The following is a 19,564-nucleotide window of genomic DNA, read 5'->3' as shown; positions in this document are numbered from 1 at the left end:
GATGTCACAAGATAGAAAACAAGGGAGCCAATTAGGAAACTAGAGGGAGTGACTTGTTTTGCTCACCAGTAACAGTTGTTTTTCTCTGAGCAACATGACATTGTACTTCTAGTATATCTGGAATGCCTACCATGAAATCCAGTAGCTACACAGGACAGTTAGCAGCTGAAAAGGAGCAAGCATGGTTGAAGAGCTGGGTTTCTTTTAGTGTTGCTTGTTTGTTTTTTGCTTTAGTTTTTGTCTATTTATTTATTTATTTATTTATTTATTTATTTATTTATTTATTTGGTTTAGTTTTGGTTGAGACCTGGTTTCTCTGTGTAGCGCTGGCTGTCCTGGAGTTTGCTCTGTAAACCAGGCTGGCCTGAAACTCAGAGGTCTGCCTACTACTGCATCGAAAATGCTTGAGATTAAATACAGGTGCCACCATTGCCAGGCAAAGAATTGATTCTTAAAATGTGTGTGGGTCTGCTCTTTCTCTCTCTCTCTCTCTCTCTCTCTCTCTCTCTCTCTCTTTCTGCCTGTGTGTGTTTGTGAGACTGAGTGTGAACGTGTGTGTGTGCCTGTTTGCATGCCTGTGTGTGTATAGTGCTTGTGTGTGCATAAGTGTGTGTGTATGTATGTACATGTGTGTGTGTGCATGTGTGTGTGTGTGTGTGTGTGTGTGTTCAGGAGTGCATCTGTGCCACAGAGCACATATGAAGGTACAGCTTTCTCACCTTGAGAGAGCCTCTCTTCTTGTTATTTGCTCTTGCACGTACCAGCCTGTGTCCAAGAGCTTCTGTGAGCTTTCTGTCTCTACCTGCCTCTCATCTTACCACTGGAGTGCTTGGATTATAGACAGGTGTTCCTGCTTTCAGCCTTGTGGTTTGTGGAATCTGAGCTCAGGTCCTTTCTCTGTATCACAAACCCTTTACCCACTAAGTGACTGCCCCAGGCCAAAGAAGTGCATTTTTGTTTAAATCGTGATACACTGCAGAGTTGCAATAGATTTTGAAAATGTACTCCAAATTCAACTTAAATGAAAAATGTTTCAATATAAATTATGTCAATAACACTTTGAGAATAATTTAAGTATATATTTACATAAAATATTACATATTAAATGCAATTTATTAGTTTCATATATTCTTAGAACGTTTAAAATGACGCATGTAGCTTACCTGTCAAATTATGATGTCTCAGGTGAGACAACATTTGCCATACTAAGTCATTTGCTCTTCAGACACTTTGATAGCCTAGCCTTGGAGGGACTTGGTGATCAGTGTTCAGACTTGCTTCATCACAAGACTATTTTAAGAAAGGTTACAGTAAAGATCAGATGCCAATATTTGCACCCAACCAAAGAACAGAAGCTGCTGACCCATGTGGTTGAAATAGGGAAAAGCTGGAAGAAGCTGAGGAGGAGGGAGACCTTGTAGGAGGACCAGCAGTCTCAATTAACCTGGACCTCTGAGGTCTCTCAGACACTGGACCACCAACCAGGCAGTATGCACCAGCTGATATGAGTCCCCCAACACAGATACAGCAGTGGACTTCCGGGTCTGGATTCAGAGAAGATGCACCTAATCCTCAGAGACTGGAGGCCCCAGGGAATTTAGAGGTCTGGTGGGTTGAGGGGTAGCAGATAGCAACATCCTCGTGGAGATGAGGGGGGTGAGGAGGAGGTATGGGATGGGGAACAGTCTGAGGGTGGATCGGAGTGGGGGAGGATAAAATCTGGAGTGTTAAAAAATTAAATAAAATTTAAGAAAAAAAAAGGGGGGGGATTACATTATCTACACTGCTGAGAAAGGCATTTTTTTTTCTTTTAGGATGTAAGTTACAAGCATAGAATTAGAAACAGCCCCATTGCAGTCATGAAGACACCACAAGGCTGAAAGTCAACCAGAAACAGAGATCCAAGCTACGCAGAGAGTTGGACTCGTGATAGTGCACGTCTCCTTCAAAAAGTCCTATTTACTTCTTTCTCCAGAACAAACCATCATGGCTCCTTCCACCCTGTAGGTTCAGCAGAGCTGAGGACTGGTGAAAAGACCCAAGTTGGAACTGACTCTTCTGTGATATGGGCAAGCTTATTTTTTTTATAGAAGTTTCTCAAACGCCCAAAAAACGATGTCGAAGAAATGAGTGCTCCGCCCTACAGACTGGTTACATTCTACCGAGACACAAGTGCCATAACAAGTAGAGGAAGTTAGGTGCTCTTGATACCAACAAAAAACATTACCTAGTGGGAGAAAGAAAGACAGGGCCTTCTAATTGTAAAAGAGTGGAAAGATACTTTCATAATTATAGGGCTACGGTGACAGCTGCGTATACTGTCCGCTAGCATGCGCTGCAGGTGGTAATCCAACCATGTGCATCCCAGCCACTGAATGGAAAACAGTGGGGGGTGGCCCTTTTGAATCCTATATAATTGCAGACATTTTAAGCAACTATCATTTCAATACTGTGTAAAGTATGGCTTATTTTTTTTTTTCATAGTAGATTTTCCTATCCAGCAGAGCTTTTAAGGATCAGGCTTCAAGTGTTTGTCCCTCATTTTGTTTAAAATTCTGCCTTTGTCATTTTCATATACTGAGGCAAACACGAAGGTTAACAGCTACAAAGTCTTCCTCCTACAAGAGCGTTTGATTAAGATCTTGTCTTTTTTATTAGCATCCCTAAATGTAGCTAAGTGCATAAGAATGAAAAAGATCACTGTCAAAAGAAATTCGAGTTCAATGTAGTTTTGCAAACTTGGACTTCGGTCAACACTCTGTTTGAAAATGTTTCTGAAATATATTCATGCCCATCTACTGTTAATCAAATTTGTAGCTGTCTAGTTAGTTTTGTTATTTGACACAAACCTAGACCTAGCTGAAAATTAAAAACAAAAGGAACCTCACTTTGAGGCATTTCTTCCATCAGGTAGGCCTATGCGTAATGTTGTGGAGTATCTTCATGGTACTTGATTAATGTGGGAATGCCCAGCCCGCTGTGTGTGCGTCACATCTGGACAGATGGGTTCTAGTTTGTGTCAGGCTGTGCCAGCCATAGGGCACAGGCCAGTAAATAGCATCCCTCCATGCTTTCTGCCCTGACTGTCACCAGTGAGCAACTGTGATCTGGAAGTGAAGGCTAACTAAAGACTTTCTCCCCCAAGTTGGCCAGGGTGCTTATAACAGCAACAGAGAGTAAACTAGGATGATGACTCTCTGGTGTCGAGATGAGAAGAGACTCAAGGTCCAGGAGTCAGTCTTGTAGAGATGAAGCTGCTGGCTGGAGATAAAGGCCACAGCCTCTGGTTTCTGATGGGAGACTTTCGTCTTATGTCACCTTACGTCTTTTTTGTAAAGATATCACTAGCTTTCTTTCATAGTATTGGGAAAATTAAAACCAAGGAGACAGTATTAGAAGACTGAGTCTCAGCCGGTTGGCTCCCGACTCGGAGCTATCCACCATACCTTCTGATCTTGTAGTGCACTTAAAAAGAAACTCACATCATGGTCAGGGTTATTATTATAAACATTTAGTAACTGTTGAAGATGCCGGTGAAGTGTGGGAGCAGCAACTTGGAGGTCTGCATGCTGCTGCCCACTGACACATACGTTGCTAGATTCTTGAGCATTTCCGAGGATTACAGTGTCCTGGTTGCTGGAGTGACTGGAAGGTGCTCAGCTAAGGCTGCGGCCATTTGCCAAATATATTATATCATAGTTCCACTACCAGTAACGATCCAAATGTGCAGGGACTATTCCCTTTCACTAGCCGAGGACCACACAAGGGGCTGGAAACACTTGAGATCTCTAAATTCAGTGTTCAGTGTACTAGGAAAAGGTGAGAAATGGTGTAGATTCATACAAGTCTAAGAACAGAGGAGAACATTGTAGCTAGAGGCTTAGTATAGCCAAGCAAACTTGGATTACAAATTCTGTTCACTAGGCATCTGTTCTTGCAGCTAAATGGAGACACCGAAGAGACAGAAGTGAGCTAACAAAAGCAACATCCATTATTTTCACAGATGAGAATGCCCTGTTATGAATTAAGTGTAACAAGGAGACTGAGATGTTTGGGGTTTTGATTCTTTGCCCTTCGGGTAATTCTTGTGTTTTCTTTTAGTCAAGATCAGTTTTCGTTTCATTTTTCTCTTGTCTCCTTGCCTGTTGGTGTCCTATTTAGTGAAAGAGATGGATAGAAGTCTGTGGAGGAAATTAAGCTTCCAGGGAAGAAAATATTCCAATTATGATAAAACCTACAGAATACTAAAGATTGCCTGCTTGGTATTATCTCTACATTATAACCAATAAAGTTTCTATCTCAGAATGAGGACTGTTTTGCATAGTTTTCCAAGCTAAATTATATCATGATGCATGATACAGGTTTCAGAGGTTTAGACAGATGGCCAGAGCATTTCCATTTTAACTGTAATTGTGGCTGGCAATATTTTCACTGTATATTACATTAAGATAATGAAGTTGGTGAGCAAGCTCACACAAATCACAAGATTCGCCCCAATTCATCATGACCCGGCTCATTAATGTGGATTTCCATTCTATTTAATTTGGAGGAAGGCCAAAGACATCTTACTTCTTTGAGCCTAACTCCTTTTTTTCTTGTGAATTTTTATCATCTCTGCATTTCAGAGCAGAGTGAATGTATATTCAGGCATTTACTGGTTCTGCTCTGCATGTAATTCATAACTGTTTTCTCTTTAGGAAACTGAAGTATCTACTCTTCAACATGTCTCTGCCTTTCCTTGTCTCCTTTTCAGCTTCCAGATTCATTCTTTGTTTTCATGGCTCTATGAAGGTGTATCAGACGTATTCTAGGTTGCATACACATAATCTGTGTATTTGATACTTGGTATATATTCATTGAACATATCTATTAGTCTGGAAGTTTTCCATTTTAAAAAATCTTCTTCCTTTATCAAGTCTTCAACCTCCTGTGCCACCCAGAACCTCTGGTCTCCTACAAGTCTTCTCACAGTGGTAATTTCCTTTCTTACTGTAATAGACCTGATTTTTAGGAAGCCGTTTGAATGAGGTGCTTAATTCACTTTCATTTGGTTGGTAGATGGCTTCACCTTCATAGGAAACAGAGCAGTGTAAGTAAAGTTGAACTAAGCACATGGAAGCTGAAAAGATGGAGAGAACAAAATAAAGTTCTATAATGGTAGCTGTCATAGGAAGCAAATCTGAATATCCTGAACATCTTTAAGTAGCCATGCACAAATATTGATTGTGGCATATTCTATTTTTCAAAGAGAGATGGGCTACAGATAACACCAAACTTACTAGTCTTATTCGAAGTCCACTTATTTGTGGACAATGTGTAATGCATGGAGATGTTAAAGAAAATATTGGCATGCTGAAGTCTGGACCTACATTTTGTTGCTATTAAACAATTAATAAGTTTGATAGATGATTTAGACTACCTTTCAATTTTGAACAGTTTTTTTTCCTGTCTATTTTCCTACTTTGTTATTTGAGCATAAAGTTGAAAATAAATTCTACAGAGTAGCAGCCCTCAACCTGTGTGTCGGGACATCTCTGGTAAACCTCTATCTCTAAAAATACCGTACAATTCCTAATAGTAGCAGAATTACAGTTAGGAAGTATCAACAATAAGAATTCTATGGTTGGGGGTCAGCACAACATGAGGAACTGTACTAAAGGGAGGGTCGCAGCATTAGGAAGGCTGAGAACCACTGTTATGTCTGATAGCCTGTGTGTGGTTTTCATTTGGTTGAAGCAAAAGGTGGAGAACTTTATGCCCAGCCTTGGGCGTCTTGAAATCAGACTATGTATGTACATGTGTATGTGTTTGTGAATAAATATAACAAGTAGAAATAGAGTTTTATCCCAAAACGTCTTCCTTCAATCTGTAAATTTAAAAGAACTAAATGTGTGTTAAACAAGAAAACATATTTTAAAGGCCTGACTTATAGCACAGAATCTTTAAACTGTTGGTTATTATTCTTAGATTGAAAATTTGGTATTTTAGTGGTGTTTGAATCAAACTCTTCAAATATCTCTCACCCAAGCCTACTTGCCCTTTAGAAAATGGGTATTGATTTTTCAAACTCTGGGAAGCTATAGCTGTAGCCAGTCAAGAAAATCTTCCAGATCAGCAGCTATTGAGTTAGCTGCCTGCAAGCAGCCATGAGAGGGTCACTTCTGATTAGAACTGACATCTAGGACTTTTAAAAATGAGTTCTTTCCTAGCCTCCTCATGGACTCCTCCTTATTGCACACAGAGTTGCAAGACTTGTTACTTAAAATAGCACAGGCACTACATTTGCTTTCTGCTCACAATCAATATGATTCAGAATAATTAAAAGTTCAGGCACTACTAATTCCTTCATGAGGTGTCTTGGAAGCTGATAAACCTACCAGGATTTTAAATAATGCCAACTTTTCATGGCTCAAGATTGCTAATTAAGAATCAAGTATAGACATTGATAGTATCCTAGCATGGTGTGTGTGGTGTAGGATTTAATAAAAGTTATTGCTCTGATGGAGACTGGGAGGCACGATTCCTGGCCATTCATGGCATTGTTTCCAGAAGCACTGATTTTAGGAGGATTCATTACATACAAGAAAGTATATAGTCTGATGTTGAAGACTGGGTCTCTCCAAAACTGGTTCTTAAGTGTTTGGTATAAAAATCTTATTAGAGTTAGAATTTTATTTGTTAATGTTCACATTTAAAATGAACATTTAAGATTCTTTTACTGTGTCACACCATTTTCTGGTAAGAGCACTATGGACTGAATAATAACTGTGGTGGTTCAGTAGGTTCCTTTGTTTATTGTTATAATTGATATATTTACACTTACTGTTATAATTTTACTGAAAGGTACTCTATTATTCCTGGGGTATCGTTTCTTGTAAAGCCAATTAGAGATGTTGTGGGTTGATATTAGCAAAGAATAAAAAACTCTTCAGTGTCTGAACAGGTGGGTTTATATGCATACACCAGTGAGTGTGTAGGATAGGCTCAGTAGATAGGCTTTCAGCAGTGGAGACCTGTAAGTCCAACCAAGGAGCTTTCCCTTTGTGTAACTCTTCAGTTGTTTTTATTTTGCTTTTGACCACTCTGATAACGTTGACCTCTGATGAGAGATGCTTTACACATACTCTTAAAGATGCTGTGAGGTTCGACATCCTTATGGGAAAAGGTAGCCACTGCAGATGCAGAAGAATCAGGCTGCTTATGTAAACTTTGCATGTTATTTCTATGAAGAGCCTCTCATTTCCTGGGTGAGTTAGGCAGTGGCTTCATGAAAATGTACTGAACTATCAGAACAGCAAAGGAAGTCATGTGTTCTGGGCAAACTATTTTAGTTCAAATAGTACATATTTCCTACTCTCTCCTGAGAATGTTGTCTTGATATTTTAGACAGACTTTTGAGACAAGTAGAGAAAACAAACAAAGGCTTAAGAACCCATAAATGAGATTTTTTTCCAGTGGAATTTTGAAATATGTTCTATATTCTTTTATCTATGTTAAGAATCTAAACTGTCTAGCGAGGCCTGAATATTCTTATGTTTATTTTCCATTGACTTTTAACTATAGCATCAAAGCTGGGAAACTTTGCTAGGATGTATTTAATATTGAGTATGGACTGTTGATGGGAAAGTTGGTGCAGAGTCAGGACACTAGGCTCTAAGTGTAAGCTGAGAGCAACTTGCTTCTAAGTGTGCCAGGCGAGTTCTACACGAGTGCTAATGTGGCACAGTTCAAGGAAGGTTCTCCATGCAATAGGGCAATGCTACCTAATTAACAAAGAACTTAAATAAGATTTCATCCATCTATTGGTAGAAATACTGTTTTGAAATGTGTTTTTTTTTCTTTTATGCTATTGGTTGGGAGAAACATAAATTGCACTGAATAAGTAATTGGATAAACTAAAATATATATTTTCTTTATAAAATAACTTTTTTTCTGTCAGAAATGTAGCTTAGCTGGTATGATGTATCACACACAAAGCTCTAGATCCTGTCTCTGGCACTTTATAAGCCAGGGGTGGTGATGCACATCTCTCATATTTGCACTTCAGATGTGACAGCAGAAAAGTCAGAAGTTCAAAGCCATCCTTGCTTAGATATCAGGTTTTGGGCTAGCCTTGAATACATGATAATATCAATAGGTAGAGACTGGCTAGAAAGTTTAGGGTTAAAAAAGACCCCAAACAAAAAGAACCAGTTTCTTTCTTGTTTAAAAGTCAGAAATGTCTTTGAGACAGTCCGTGGCTTTGTCCTTGGGAGAGGGCAGGGGTGTCAGAAATATGTAAGCCAAAAGTGTCTGTGATACAGCCATGGTCAGAGGCTGGGGATACTAGAAAAGGGGGATGTTTTTCTCTTCTCTTTTCTCCCTAAAACAATACCCATTTTCTGGAAACCATTCTGAGGATGTTGATTGAAACATGGAGAATCTCCGTATCTGGGTTGGAAACTGGTCTGACCAGTCCATCTCCACACTACTCCGTTTATCCATCCACCAACTTATAAACTTCAAGGTAGTGAATGAAGTATAACTGTTTCCCTCTCTCTCTGATCCCCCACCCCTTACTGCTATCTGAGACTTCTGCTTTCTTCCTTTCCTGTAAACTCCTATAATAATGATTCTTGTACGAAAAGCCACTCTCTGTGTTCTACATGAATTTCATCCTTGAATTTGTGGGGCAAGAACCCAAGGGTCCCTGGGTTGACTCTGGTGAACACTGAGTTCCCCAGACTTCAGTCTCTCAGGTTAAGCTCAATGGAACTAAGAAGGGTTCAGTCTTTCTCAAAGACACCCTAATATTTCAGGGTGAATGGGAACCGATTTCAAATAATAAAATAAATGATAAGTTAACAGAACAGTCTTCTCACGAAAGTCACTGTGGTCTAGAAGTAGTAATCAAACAGGTGCATTCTGAGCATATTCTGAGTTAGGAAAATTAAGAAACAAGATGTCTGGAAGACATCAGCTCCTAAACTCTGAAGCCGTAAAACCTAAGCTAAAAGATGGGAGTGGTTTGCACAGAGTTGAACTTGAGTAGCTAAATGCTGCTGTTAACAACGTAGACTATCTTATGTAAAAACTTAAAAGAATTAAAAATCAAAGTGCTTTCAAAATTCTGATAAACATTAAAAATGTCTAATGATTTTTTTCCTCAAGTTCCTGAACTCAAGCACTCGTTCCTATGTTTTTGAATCCCTTTTCCTGTCTTCAACGCTTTGCTTTCTATTTGAAATGCACGTGTATATAATTGCAGTTCCTTTTTTATACAGCAAATACTAGGCTAACCTAGTGTATATTTTCTTTTCTTGATACTCTTTGGAGGCAAGAGACCTCTTTTCATTTTACTAGTTTAGGGATTTTAGACAGGATATTGATTTTTTACCACCGTGAATGAATTAAAAAAAACTCTTACCTTCCTGTCTAAATTTGTCATTTGTTTATCTCTGACATGTCATTATGTTTAGCATCAAATAAATAAACGGATGTGTTGTGTTAGCTGTGAACACACAACTGACTTGTCTGCCTCTGCTTTTCAGGCGTTGGAAGTAGCCAGATGTCGGAGTTCTGGGTAAGAGAACCCGTGACGATGAATGATGGGTTTCTTCTGCTTTCAGAGTGGGTGTGCCAGCTCCTTCACCCTTTGCCATCAGGGTCAAGGTTAGAGTAAAGCTCCTGAGAAACTGCAAACACAAGAAGAAAGTAGTTGCTGGCAGCCAGGCTTAGCAGGAAAGAGTCCTTGACATCAATCCTGGGAGCCCAAATTCAAACCCTGGGACCTGCGTGGCGGAATGAGAGCCAGAGCTCCCCAGGTCTCTTCTGACCTCCACTTGAGAACCTTGACACACATGTGCCTTCCCCTGCTCCCAACACCCTTGAAATAAAAAGTGTTAAAAAGAAGGAGGGGGGGGGGAGAAAGAGGAAGAGGAGGAGAAGAAAAAAGGCTAGAAACACACTTCTAATTTTTTTGTTTTTGAGAATTTCGTACATTTCTAAAGAAAGATTAACATAACCAGTGACTGTGTCTTCTCTTTTACTCTCTACATATCATAAATTCTCAATTTCATGTCTTTAAAATAATAATATACTAAATAAATTAGACATATCCATATGTGTATAGGTACAGTTCTGTGTGCTAGATCATGGAAAACCTGCCAGTGGCCACATCCTCAATAAATAAATGGTTTTCTCTTCTCCTTTCTCTTTTAAAAATATTTTTGTTTTATTTTTAAAGTTTTTAATTGAAATAGAATTACATCATTCCCCCTTTTTGTTTCACTATCCCCTCCAAGTTAAGCTCTCTTAAGCTCAACTTGATAGCATTTTTTCTTTGATTGTATTTGTTACACACACACAGACACACACACACACACACACACAGACACACACATGCGTTTGTGTCCACACATACATATATGTATGGACAAATGTATGTATTGTATATAAATAGAATCTACTGAAAGAATAAAAAACAAGCAACAACTGAACAAACAGAAAAGAATGTCTCCCTCTACAAGCAACTATCCATTGCCTCAGTACATGATCAGGCCTGGAGTCATGCAGTCCATTTGTGCTAGGGATTGGCTGGCTTGATTTTTTTTTAGGCCTTGTAAAGGTTACCACAGTCACCGTGAGTTCATAGTTGCAATAACCATGTCATGTCCAGAAGACAGCATTTCATACTCCTCCACATTCATTGGTTCTTAAAGTTTTCATCTGGCATTCTTGTGCTCAATGTTCCCTGGGTCATGGAGGGAGTAGGGCTAATGCCTGTGTCCCACTTACGGCTGAGTACTGCACTCAGTCTCCTTGGATCTGTGCATTTCTGTTGTTCACTGCCAAAAGAAACTTATCTGAACAAGGTTGAGAACTGTCCGGAACTGTGAGTATAAACATAAATATTTAAAAAGCAATTTGACAACTCAGTCACTTAGCTAAATAACAACAGTAAGTTCTAAACTGGGCTACTGACCTCCCTAGCCATGAGCTTGCTACAGCACCAGTCATGAAATATCTTTTTATTCCAAAGCTTCAAATCTAACTAGAAACAATCCAATCATAACAATGTTGCCTGACAGGTAGGTATTGCAGGATACAACATCTAGCACAAGGTGAGACCACTGATGCCTTTTCTCCACAAGCATCTTTAATAGCACTTTCCAGAACTATGGAAACTAGCAAGCAGGGAGGAAGTTCCTTGGTTAAGTTGAGAATGATCTCTTTATGTCCTATAACCAGTGTGTGGTGCCTTCAGCAACAGGGTCTTACTGCGTAGGTTTGATGTGATGACAATAGCCTATGTTATTTTTAAGATCACTGGGGAACTTTTGACCAATAACATAAAGAATAATATCCTATTTCTTGTATTTTCAGTTAATTACCCACCTGTATCTTCTGGGAGTCACATTGTCCACTTTTGAGAATAATTCTGTTCCAAGTATTTTACTATTGGAGTTTTACTTTGGCATTAGCTTCCTGACTGGTGGCCTTATATAAGACATTTCCATACTCCTGTAGCGTGGGTTAAGTCACCCACTGTTCTCTTCACAATCCCTCTCACCTCCATTCATAATTCATCCTTTAATCCCCAGTGTATCCTGTCTCTACTTGCACATATGTTCTACTCTCCTTCCACATCTTTCCCTTTAAATTGGCTTGTGAGAAATTAGGCTCTCATATGGCTTTCCATACCCCTTCACTTTGGATTAGCCCTTCCTTATGGCCCCCCACCCCCAGTTTCCCCCACACTCATCAACCCCTCCCTTCCCCAAGCTCTTGCCACTGTATTTTCTTTACCTTTATTTTACCTATAGTCTGCTATCCTCCTCCTTTAACATGTCCCTAAGAACATTCCCCTTTCTGTGTTTCTGGATTCCAAATGAAATACACAAAAGATCCAAAGCTGGGATCCGTGTGTGGGAGACATCTCTGAGATAAGCAGTGGAGCCTCAGCTGGTGGGTGAGGGATGTTTGCCCTCAGAGCAATGCTTAACCAGGGATTGCATTTTGAAATTCAAGGAAATACTCTACTGTCCGTTTTCCACATGACTTTGATCATCGACTCTGATAGAGACTTGATGTCCCAGGTTGGGGGTATATCTCAGAGGGCACCCTGTAAGAGAAGAAGTGGGGAGGGACATGGAGAGGGACTCTATGAAGGAGGGACTTAAAAGAGGAACAGCATTTGGGATGTAAATAAATAAATAAATGTTAATTAAAAAATGTGTTGTTCATTCAAATTAATTGAACACTCTTATATAAGCTACATTAGATTTGCCTATTGTATATTAAAAATCTAGATAGCTTCAGTTCTGTCAAAATGAATTTTTGTCTGCTGCTTGAGGTTGGGTTCCTTGTCCACTGTAAGTGAATACATGAAAGAACTTTCTTTGACTTGAGCCAAATGATATAGTAATTATGTCCTAAATACCTTCTTACCTGCCTGGATGTCATTTTTTTTAATCATGTCATCATTATCACAGTTTATGTTTCTCATTGAGAATTCTTCAATTTCCCAGCTTGGGTCCTAACTTATGTGGTCAGATTATAACACTTTCTGATATTATATACTTTTATAGTTTCCTTGGAAAAACCAAATCCTCTTTTTCGTCCCAGTATATTCTCCTTTCTAGTAACTGGATATTGTGTTTACATTTTCTTGACTACTAATTAATTATTAAATAAATAATATATTTTGCAAAGGTTAAAAGGGGATAAAATAGAGATATAAGCAATCAGAAAAGAATAAAAACATGAAAATAGAAATGAAAGAGAAAGCCATAGAAAATAGGAAAGATACTGCAATATGACCTGATAGGCTTAAAAGGTTTTTCTGAATTGTTTATATGCATGCATGTGTATCCGTGGGAATTTGGAAATAGTGCTCTTGCCCATCTTGAATTCATGGCTGTCCTGCAAATGAGTGAACTTCTCAGATTCAGATCCTCTTTCATATCTTACGCTCCTATTTCAGTTTATTTTAAAGCGATATTGTTTGATCCACAAAGCTTCAGAATATACATAAAGGAATTGTCCTGGAAAAGGAAGAGACACTGGTTTGACTGATTGACGAGGTTTCATCTGAGGACACTGGAGGAATGTCTTTCATAGAACTGTTGCCCTTCCTAGCATCTGGGGGTTGAGCGGGGACTGAAATCCTGAAATATCAAGAGGATGTGAGCCACAATGGCCAAGTTGGAAAACGAATTAAAAAGTAAAAACACATGAAGGGAACATGTCCTAATTAAAACCACTTTCCAGCCTTTACAAAGCCCCCAACTGCTCATAGATGAAAGCACGGCTGCTTGTTTTATTAGTTGCCTCCCCAATCAATACCATCCTGAAGCAACAACTGTGTAAACACAAAGCCTCGAGCGGACGCTTTGTAGAGCCACCTGCACTCTGCTCTAAGAGGAGCCCGAATGACATTTCAGCGTTCTCATGAGAAGCCTTCTGCTTTCTCAGGACACAGCATTCCACAGTGCGACTGGGGCATGCTCAGTAGTGTTTGTTATTCCAGGACATGCAGTTCTGTATTTTCAGATCACATTCGGGGAAGTGTGAATCCATCCCTGAGATTGAACAAATGAACTTCAGACATAATCCTCATGGCACTTCAAATGGATACTCAGAGAATTATAATCAAATAGCGATAATGACTAATGTATGCATCCTGGGTCCACATTTTAAAAATACATCAGTGATTAACATAGCTATATTTCTTCTGAAATTTGTTGTCTTGTGTAGCTAAGAGTAACAAGAAATGCCTGTTTAGAAACTGAAATTCCTAAATTCTATATTCTATGTATAGTCTAAATTATCAATCTTACAATAAGATTTGGCCAATGGAATTAAACAAAGGCATTACCTATTAATTACTACCAAATGGGTTATTCCAAATGGGATTTTCAGTTGGCATCAACTCAGAGTTTTAAAACAAAAATAAGAAAATAGCAACTTATTTTAAATAGTTTGACATGAGGGTTTGTTCGTTTGTTTGTTTGTTTGTTTTTATGCATGACTTTGTTCACCAAAGCAATTTAAAGTAAGAGCTGTCAAGACAGCATAAGGACATGAGAAGCAAGAAGTCTTAAGCAATTATCCAGTAACCAAAAGGTATCTGAGTGAGTGTGAACTTGAAGCCAGTTCTGACTCCAGAGATAGAATTCAAGAATACTTTACTTCCCTATTAATACTCTTACTTAGTATCTTCAAAGTAACATTTTGAGTTGATGTTTGGCTTTCTAGCATTAAGTGAATTACTTACTAAGAAAACCCCAAAACAGTTAATACTTAAAATCTACAATTGAAGTTCCCTAATTGTTATTACTGTACATAATTTTTCACATTGGGCCTTTAAGATTTTGTCAAATTTAAAATGGAATATCTCAGTTGATAAATGCACTGAAGAAGTTGTAGAGATGGCTTAATGGATCTGAGCATTTGCTGCTTTGGCTGAATAGCTATTCAGTTACCAGGCATCCCCACCATGGCCCACAACCTTCTATAACTCCACTCTCAGGCCGTCTGCATTCCTCTTTTGGTCTCCACGGACACTGCATGCATATGCTGTACATACATACCTAGAGACAAAGCACTCACAGCACAGAAAATACAAATGAATAAATATTTTTAAAGATGAAGTCATGTAATTTTAGGGCTGTTTACTAAAGCTTTTCATCGATGAACAATCCTAATTTTGAAAAATATCAGGATGTCGACACACATAGTGTTTGAAAGCATCAGGTTTCAACATTCGATCTAGGATAGAATGGACCCTTGACTCTTTTTTTTTCTTTTTTGAAATTGATATATTAAAATAAGAAACATAAGAAAATGTTAATAAAGGGATTACAAAAGAAAATCGGGAAGATTTTATACTATTTAATTTACCCCACAAATATCTACTATTAACACTACAGATGGACTGGGTTGTGTAGGATTCCAAAGTCTATGAAGTTTAACAAAACAGGGCTGAAAGCAGTGGTTTTCAAACTGGGTGTCGTGACCCCATTGGGTGGTTGCATATCAGGTATCCTGCATATCAGATACTTCCATTATGAATCATAACACCAGCAAAATTGCAGTTACGCAGTAGCAATGAAAAGAATTTTATTAGAGCTCACCACAGCGTGAACTGTATTAAAGGGTCACAGCATTAGGAAGATTGAGAACCACTGGAATTAAGGTAAACAGCAAAGTGCCTGATTTTTATAAAGTTTACAGATACAGAGTGCTTTCTGAACATGCACAAATCTTATTTTTATATTCTTTATCACACTTGCCCAGGAGAGATTTCCCTCATTCTATAGATGAGGAGAGTTAGGTAGCTGAAGTCAGTCTAGAAATGCATGGCTTCCTGTTTCTAAATTCAATGTTTTGAATGGCTCAGTGCAGCTCATTATCAAACTGAAATTGAAAGGAAAAAGCCCACGAGTCATTCTGCCCATCTTTTGCTTACTTTCTGTGCTCCTTAGCATAGCTCAAGTAGTGAAAGTATTTGCTCTTAGCTTATCAGTTTATATACCTGTGCATCACAAGATCTGAGGGTATAAATGCTAGGACAAAGCAGAAATGGAGTAACAAGATTCCAAGGAGGTTCTGCAGGGAGGAATTCTGCTTTACAAATATGACCTGGGAAACACTTGTTCTCCATGCTTAGAAAAACTTTCATCCATAACAATACTGTAGTATTCTAGATTTGGAAAAAAATTAAATATTCCTACAGTCATCAATTTGGGGATGCAGGGGGTAGGGAGTAACAGGACAGACTATGGCCGTGTGTTACCAGACTTTTCTATTAATATATTAATGGCTGCACAGATATGCATGCGTATGGAAAATATATCTCATCTCCAACGAAGATTTCAGAAAATCCCCTCGAAAATGTATTTTTTTTAAAAAAAATGTCTGCCTAATCCCAAGATTCTCCACTCATTTTTTTCGTAGCTGGGATATAGTTAGCTCAGAGAAAGGCTTAAAGAATAAATGCTAGAATGATAGCTCATGTATCAGTTTAATTGAAACTGATTTTTTTTTTCCAAAAATAGTCAAGTAGATCACATGAACGAAAATGTTAATGAAACACTCTTCTGGTTCAATTATAATATGCTAATAAGATAGTGTATACTCATTAATATTTAATGTGTTCTAAGAATTCACAGAAGTTTATGTTCAGTTTTAAAAGTATATCCTGTGATATACATTATTCTTAAACTTAAAAAAAGTCTATTATTATTTTTTGTGGTGTTTGTATGCGTGTGTGTGTGTGTGTGTACGTGCCTGTCTGTTTCTGTGTGTATGCACATGAGCATGTAGTGCCCACTTCGGCCAGAAGAGGGCACTGGACCTAGAGTTACAGACTGAGCCAGCTGGGTAATGGGAACCAGTTGCTGGGTCTCTGAAAAAGTAGTATTGGTTTTTCACTGCTAAGCTAGCTTCAAAGTCCCTACAACATCATTCTTAAATGTTAAAGTATTTACATAAAATCAGCTTGAAGTACAGCTCAAGACTGGTAAGGTAGTTCATTCATTGCAGTGTTTTTCTTGAAAACATGAGGACTTGAACTTGATTCTCAGAACCAAATTTTACAAAGTGGGATATAGTGGCATGAATAATCTTAGCACCGGGAAGTGGCGGCAGAGGAAACCCTGGTCTAACCAGTCAGAATTAACTACTTGGTGAGCTCCAAAAGTGAGAGACCTGATTTTGAATAAGTAAATGAAAAAATAACTAACTAGCTAGCTAGCTAACTACCTAACTAACTACATGCAGACAATGATGACTGAAGAATGATACCTGACATTGTCATCTGACGTCCACAAAGAAGTACACACACACACACACACACACACACACACACAGAGAGCTAAAAGTAACTTTTCTGTGGGGTTTTTTTTTTTTTAGACAGTGGTTTTATTTATTTATGTTTTTTAAAGATTTATTTATTTTATGTGTATGAATACACTGTAGCTGTCTTCAGACACAATAGAAGATGGTTATAAGCCACAATGTGGTCGCTGGGAATTGAACTCAGGACCTCTGGAAGAGCAGCCAGTGCTCTTAACCACTGAGACACCTCTCCAGCCCCCAAGGCAGTGGTTTTAATAGTAACCACTTGGAGATAACCAACAGCCCTCTAATAGGACTTAAGACTGCTTGGCAAGAAAGAAAGTATATTCATTTTGTTATCTTATAAGTGTGTATATAGTACTGTATACATGTGTAGAGTATTTTGGCAAGTGTGACAATAGATGTACATTAGACTGGGACATTTTGGAGTCTTCCTGATTATAGCCAGATGTTTTTCATTTTCTTATGCATTTGTTTCCTTATGCCTGCATGACTTTCAAAATAAGTCCATCATTCTTAGAGCATAATTTATCTCCAAAGACTATTCCTGTGGAAAAAAATCTTCAGATTCAGTTAAACCAACAAATCTAATGTAGAATAAATAAAAATGAGCCCATAGCCAGACACATGTTAGCTACTTCATAGAACACCAAGGAGAAATAGAATATTATCAAAACACTTCCATAGAGAACAGAACTTGTCCGCAAAGGCATCACAACTAGGATGAAGAGTGGTCTATCAACCACAAGTCCGGAAACTTGAAGAAACGATATCTTCAAAATCCTTACAGAAAAACTGCCACCTAGGATTCCTGAAAAAACATTTTTTTAATAAAATAAAACTACAATACTTTGAGAAAAATGACAACTGAAAGTTTCTTATCACCAGGCAAATTACCTTAGTATTTCTCAGATACTTTTAACAAAAGAGATTGAATTTATGATGCATAAGTACTAATGAGCAAGAGCAGCCTAAAAGAATATGACAGAACATTGATAGTGGATTGTCTATCTAGTGTATATTTATTCTAGATAATTCAAAAATCTGACTCTGCATATTTTCAGTCCACTCATCCATCTGATCCATTCACCCCAAAAATTTTAAAATATCCTCTTCTAATCATCTCTTCAGTTTAAGTATCATTTAGACAACATTTTCACATAGATATTTTTCTTACTCTTGCTTTTGTTGGCTTCCTCCCCTTTCTTGACTATACAGTTATATACCAACATTGGTAGTCATAGCTTTTTTCCATTTCCTGTTTCTTTTGCCATTTTCCTAGCTGATATTTATTTCCTGTTTGTAGAACTTCACTAGTTCTGGCTTATATTCTCTTCTATTGATATTCTTTTCATTTCCCTGTGAAAATCAAAGCGCTTTTGAAGAAAATACTCTCACATCTTCTCTGTTAACAACCTCTCTTCTCCTTGCCATTAATTGACAGTCTGTTCTGACTTAAGCCACCCTCTCATTTCTTGGAACAAAGTTTATCAATTTTTACTGTCCTAAGACACCAGACCAAGCAGTTTCTTTTCTTTTCTTTTTAATATAATTCGTTCTTTACTAACTGCATTAGTTGTGTTTAAACTTGCTGTCTCTGCTGCCAAAAGCACTCAGAATGAAATAATAGCTAACACTATGTGTGGTTCCATTTTTCCCAACATTGGCTTCCATGCCAAATGAGCTTTCTGTTTCACTGCCTCCAGGACGTATACTCACATTTTTGTGCTCTTAAGACAGAAAAATGCCCTTATTGTAAGCTTATACATTTGTGATTTTTTACAAATTGAATATTCTTATGAAAACAGTATCCAGAGCATACTTTGCTGCAGGCCAAAGTACCTCCTGCATGTCTCTTGAAAAGCGTTCTCCCAAACTGTCAATTCTCTTGACTTCTAACAAAATGAATTGTGTTTGTTCTGACTTTTTGTATAAATGGAGTCAAAGGATATGTGCTCTTTTGCGGCAGAATTCTTTTGCATTTTATCAGTGAGAGTCACATTTTATTCCTTAAAAAGTAGCATATTCTTTGCTTTGAGACACACTCTAACTAGCTTCTCCTGTATCTTCTTAAGTTTTATTATCATTGTCCCAGGTTGCACTGCATTGTTTGAGTCACTGGTCTGACACCACCTCACATAGGCTTCTTGGTATCCTGCTAACTTGTTTATTTACTTATTACATATGCTCAGAGTTTTATGTGTAATCATGGGCTCAACATCTGCAGCCATGTTCTAGCTCTCCTCATTTAGCTCATCAAAACCAGATCCATGCAGGGGTCTTCCATAACACTCAATAGCAACTTCATTCCTGCCAATACTTTAGGCATAAAAATAAAAAATAATAATGATAATAATAATAATAATAATAATAATTCTGGAATTCATCTTTAAATCTTACAGGATTTTTGCTCAAAGCTTACTTAGGTTGTCATCTAATCTAGTTAAAAAAGACCGTGTGTGTGTGTGTGTGTGTGTGTGTGTGTGTTTGTGTGTGTGTGTGTGTGTGTGTGTGTGCGCACACCACAAACATCTTCTTATAGTTGCTACCCAGATGAAATCTGGAACTATTAACTGAAGAGATATTTAAAACTCTAGTCTTTCAAAATCTATAATATCACTAACACTAACTCTACAGAACTGATTAAACTCAGTTCCATTCTTTTCTTAATCTTGGGAATATCTGTTAAGTCATTCAGTTTAACAGTGAAGTTTTGCTAGTT

The 19,564-nt window shown here is 38.0% G+C and overlaps 1 long non-coding RNA gene across 1 annotated transcript in view; it reads left to right on the top strand.

Moving 5' to 3' along the window:
• Gm46147 overlaps positions 1 to 3,443 on the top strand; it is a 32,599-nt gene extending 29,156 nt beyond the window's left edge. The window contains exon 3 of the long non-coding RNA XR_001779352.2: positions 1,815 to 3,443. This is a non-coding gene — a long non-coding RNA (predicted gene, 46147). The remainder of the gene's footprint in view (positions 1 to 1,814) is intronic.
• Positions 3,444 to 19,564: the final 16,121 nt, after the last annotated feature.

Source organism: Mus musculus, chromosome 9, assembly GCF_000001635.26.
Source record: "Mus musculus strain C57BL/6J chromosome 9, GRCm38.p6 C57BL/6J".
Classification (NCBI taxonomy): Eukaryota; Metazoa; Chordata; class Mammalia; order Rodentia; family Muridae; genus Mus; species Mus musculus.
Note: the sequence above shows the minus strand (reverse complement) of the source record. Positions and strands in the feature narration are given on the sequence as shown.